Source organism: Pinus tabuliformis, chromosome 7 (assembly GCF_031772625.1).
Source record: "Pinus tabuliformis cultivar Carrire ecotype Pingquan chromosome 7, CPIR1, whole genome shotgun sequence".
Lineage (NCBI taxonomy): Eukaryota > Viridiplantae > Streptophyta > Pinopsida > Pinales > Pinaceae > Pinus > Pinus tabuliformis.
In genome coordinates this window covers 1,400,211,720-1,400,217,014 of record NC_142293.1, presented here as the reverse complement: position 1 = coordinate 1,400,217,014, position 5,295 = coordinate 1,400,211,720, and positions in this window count along the sequence as shown.

The window sequence follows — 5,295 nt, the reverse complement described above, 5'->3', positions numbered from 1 at the left end:
GCATCAATCAAGTGAGGGTATAGATTCCTCGCTTGCTCAATTTCTATCCATTTCGCACTACTTGGCTTTGAACCTTTGAGTCCAATCCTGAGGTACTAAAAATTTGCTCTGCGTGTGGTCCTCACCTTCCTCTCTAGAACTGTATCTTCCTGCAACTCATTAAGATATTTAGGTAACAGATCATCAACAGAAGGCAATTGACTCCGCTCTTTGGGATCTTCAATTAATGAAGGTTCAAATAGTCTCAAGCTGTCTGCATTAACAACTGAGTAGAGGTGCATGTAAGCTGGTAGATCAAGGTGAAAAGCATTCTCACCAATTTTCTCAAGTATCTTGAAAGGTCCATACCTTATTGGCTTCAACTTCTTACCTTCACCTTGCATCCTATCTTTGTTGATATACATCCAGACTTGATCACCAACATGGAAACTATGCTCCATCATATGCTTGTCATGCCTTGCCTTGTACTTGGCTTAGCTCTTTTCCAGTTGTTCCTGTACTACCTAGTGAATCTCTTGGATTGGCTCGATGAAATTGGCTGACTTTTCCACATCACTGTGTCTGTCAACTGTTATGTCTTTACCAAATACAAAATCCAAGGGAGACCTTGGTGTGAAACCAAAACAGGTCTCAAAAGGAGATTTCTATGTAGAAGAATGTTTAGCTCAGTTGTAATCATGTTGCACATAACAGAAATGTTCATCCAAAAGGTTGGGATCCTTGCTACAATAGCCTCTAAGCAACTGGATCACTGTCCTATTGATCACTTCTATTTAGCCATCTATTTGTGGATGAAAAGTTGTGCTTTTTTTCAGTTTAGTGTCCATCAATACCCACAAGCTCGACCAAAATTTCCCAACAAACCAGGTATCTTGATCAAATATAATGGAAGTGGGTAATCCAAAATGAACCCATATATGCTGAAAGAATAACTTTGCAGTTTGTTTAGCTGTAATTTGTTTGTTACAAGGTATTAAAATACACATTTTGCTGAACCTATCCACAACAACATATAAATAGTCATGACCCTTCCTAGATTTAATTAGTCCTCCAACAAAGTCCATGGAAACACTTTCCCAAGGATGAGAAGGAACTGGTAGTGGAGTGTACAAGCCTAGTTTTCTATTGTTGGGCTTGATTTTAGCACACATGGTACACCCTCTTACATATCTAGAAAATGTCTCATTCATTTTTGGCCAATAACAAAATCTTCGCAGCTGTGCAACTTTTTTACTTACACCAAAGTGACCTGATATTAGAGAAGTGTGTGCCTCTCAAATTATCTTTACTCGTTCAGTTTGAGGAATGCATAACTTTCCCAAATGATACAAGGGTTGGTCCTTAACATGATAATCTAATTCTCCTACTTGTTTGCCTTGACTTAAAGTTGCATATACATCTTTGAAATCTATATCTTGAGCATATTGTTCAATGTAGCTTTCATGCAGTATTTAATTATGCTTTAGTATTGTAGATGCATTTATGATTGGTCTAGACAACATGTCTGCAAATTTATTGTGTATGCCCTTTTTATATTTGATGACAAGATGAAACTGTTGTAGAAAACCCATCCACCTATAGTGTCTTGATTGCTACAACTTAGTTTGGGTGTGTAAATATTGAAGTGGTTGATGATCAATGTGCATAACTATCTCTTTACCTAATAAATAATGTTTCCACTTTTTCACACTCTGTACTAATGCATATAATTCTTTATCATATGTGGGATAATTAACTACTGCAGAATTAAATGTCTCGGAATGATAACATATGGGTTTACCATGCTACATCAACACTGCTCCCATGGCATAGTCACTGGCATCTGTTTCAATCTCAAATGGTCTTTGACGATCATGTAGTGCTAGTACTAGTGTTGTACTAATCTTTTCTTTCAAGGTGTCGAAGGCTTTCTGCTGTTTGCCTCCCCACTAAAACACCTTGTTCAATCCTGTTAAAGCATGTGAGGGAGCTGCAATTAATGAAAAGTTAGAAATAAAATTTCTCCAATATTGTGCTACTCCTAGGAAGCTTCTAACTTCTGTAGTAGATTTGGGTTTAGGCCAGTTTACAATGGCTGCAACCTTAGAGGGATCTATCTTCAATTCACCACCCCCTTCTATATGACCCAAATAATTCAAAGATGTTTTGCCAAATTCACATTTTGAGAGTTTAACATAAAGGTTTTCTCTTTTCAAAACATCTAGTGTTTGCTTAACATGCTTTAAATGTTCTTCCCACTTTTTGTTGAATATAAGAATGTCATCCAAATATACAATAACAAAATCATCAAGAAAAGGTCTGAGTACATCATTCATTACTCTCATGAAAGTGGCAAGAGAATTAGTTAAGCCAAAAGGCATAACCAGCCACTCATATAATCCCTACTTTGTTTTGAAAGTAGTATTCCATGCATCTTGCTCTGCAACTGTGACATGATGATAACCACCATGCCAGTCCAACTTGGAAAAATAAACAGTTTCTTTCAACTGATCTAATAGATAATCTATGAAAGGAAGGGGACAACGATTTTTTATTGTTATTTTATTCAGTGCTCGGTAATCAATGCACATTCTCCATGAGCCATCTTTCTTTCTCACCAAGACAATTGGAGATCCACATGGTGATGTGCTAGGCCTTATGAATCGTTTCTCAAGTAGCTCCTGTACCTACTTCTTGATTTCTGCATTCTCTAAAGTGGACAAAATGTACATTCCGATGTTAGGCAATGGAGCATATTGCTGCAAATTAATATCATGTACTATTTCATTTTTGGGTGGCAGACCTTTAGGTTCTTGAATTAATATATCATATTCTGAAACAAATTTTTCTAAATCAACTTGTTGTTTAGCATCAAAACCCTCAAATACATTGGTTTTATTAGGTTTCTTTTCCTTTACAACCATCAGTGAAAATTGTTTGCATGAATTTACAATTCTCTTCATCTGCCTTGAGTTTATGAGAGTATAATTATTCTTGAGCTTATGAGCTCTTAGAATATATTCGTTTCCATGTTTAACGAGTAGATACTTGTTCTCAACTCTATAAAAAATAATTTTTCTATCATACAAGTAAGGACTTCCTAAAACAATTCCACATATATCCAAAGGAACTATATCTAACTCAACCTCATCTACAAATGCTGGCCTAAAAGAAAACCTAAGTTTACATTGTCTAGTCACTTGTAGCTATGCTTTATCACATAACCAACCTAATGGATATGGTTTCTTGTGAGGTGTGGTTAGTAATCCCAACTTCTTTACAATTGCTTATTACTTGTGAGCCACTATCAAACAAAGTATCAATCTTTTGATGATTGGAAATAACTCGAATATGAAAAAGCTCATGTCTTTTCCTCTCATTTTCTTCATTATCAATAGATTGTGTAGAATTACTAGTAGATGCTTCAGAATTTTTACCTTTCATACCTGTGGCTGTGATTGTTGTTTCGTCTCCTGAGTCTGACCCCAAATCCTTTTGAATAGCTGTAGCAGTCTTCTTCTTCTTGCCCTTGAACTTCTTGGGTCTCAACTCCGGATGCATAATCCAACAGTGTTCATCATCATGCCCATCCTTCTTACAGTGAGTGCATGAAGACTTGCTCCTTTGTACAGTATATGTCTTCCTCTCTTTCCATTTCTGTTTTCTTTTCTCCTTATTTTTGCTTGCAGTGGGTTTGGATGATCCCCCAACTTCTGGGTTCCCATTCTTACCTCTAGCTTCTAGATGTGTAACCTGGATGGATACCTCATCTATGCTATTTGGATTAAACATGAGGATAATGTGCCTCATGTAGCTATGTAGACCACCTATATACTTCAGAAGAGTCTCGGGTGAGTCTAAAGAAATTCCTAGAATCAAAGCTCTTTTCCTAAATTCTTGGGTGTAACCTTGTACACTTTGCCCTTTTAATTGTCAAAGAGTTTTCCAACTCATCATGGCTTGTTGCATATAGGCGAGTGGATAGAATTTGTTTTTAATTGCAGAAACAAATTCACTCCAGACAGAAAGAATTTTACCATGTTTCTTCATGTCAGCTTGCATCCTGCTTTCCCACCATATCAAGGCAGTTCCCCCAAGGCGTAGGCTAGCCAGCTGAATCTTACTCTTGTCTAAATCAATGATCTACACTCTGCAATAAACATCAATCTATCTGATCCGATTATCCAACTTCTCTGCATTCAACTCTCCATCATATATTTGTAAATCAATTTTAACATCTAATTTAATCAAAGATGTCTTCTTTTTATTTTTAGGGCTATTAGGAGGTGTGAGAAATTTTTCTTCTTTCCCTTTGCCTTTAGAGTGGTCATGGAGGAGAGATTCTTCTACTCCTTTGTCTTGTTTGGAGTTTGATGAATCTTCATCTCTATTTTTCTTAAATTCCCTATACATTTCCTCCACCATGGATCTCATGGTCATAAAACTATCCATGAACTAGGGGTCTGATTCCAAGGGACTTTCTTCTGACATTTTCCTCTTAGAATAAACTCTTCCAATTTCTGGGTTAGTTTCAACCAACTCACCTTCTCCTAATTTAAGCTTTGATTTAGTTAGCATTCAAAAACAAGATCCAGCACAAGCTTGTCTAACCTTAATAACCTAAAGCTCTGATACCACTTGATCTAGAATTTATCCAAGACAAAGAATTAAAGGTATTACAGACTCATGTGCATGGATGTGCCTATGTTACTTTATGCAATGGACCAATAATATTCCTAGAATACATAGACATTGAGGCAGTTAAAGAAAACATTACAGTCAAACATGTAAACAAAACAAGTTTAATAAGGAGTTCACCCAATGCTCTTGGGCTACGTCTCCTGGTCCAACCTTCAGTGGTGGCCTCTCTATTATGTTTTCAAGCAGAATTTTACAAAGTGAGCTCAAATTGAGTCTCACTTAACAGATATAAGTAAGTAGGACTCGAGTATACAGACTCTCCTTAGTGAAACTCGGCCTCTAAGGGTCACAGTACTATGACAGGCCTATGCTGAGGAGTTCGCTTGAACCTATCAAGCCTTCTCTAGAGTACACAGGCTCTCTGACTCTCTTTGGCTCCATCTGGCTCGATGTTGCCTTCAGGTTAGCTCGGCTTCCACCCTCTGTTCTCCACTCTAGCTTTCTGCATCTAACTAAATCTCTCTTTGTCACTGCCTTCTCTATCTTTGTTAGTTCATGGCTTTAAAGCTATTATGTTCTTTGGCTGTTCATTTCCCACTTCCCAGCCTTCTGGTTTCCCTACTTCTGTCCGTTCGATTTCCTCTGCTCTACGTCATTATCACTGGGTAATGCGTC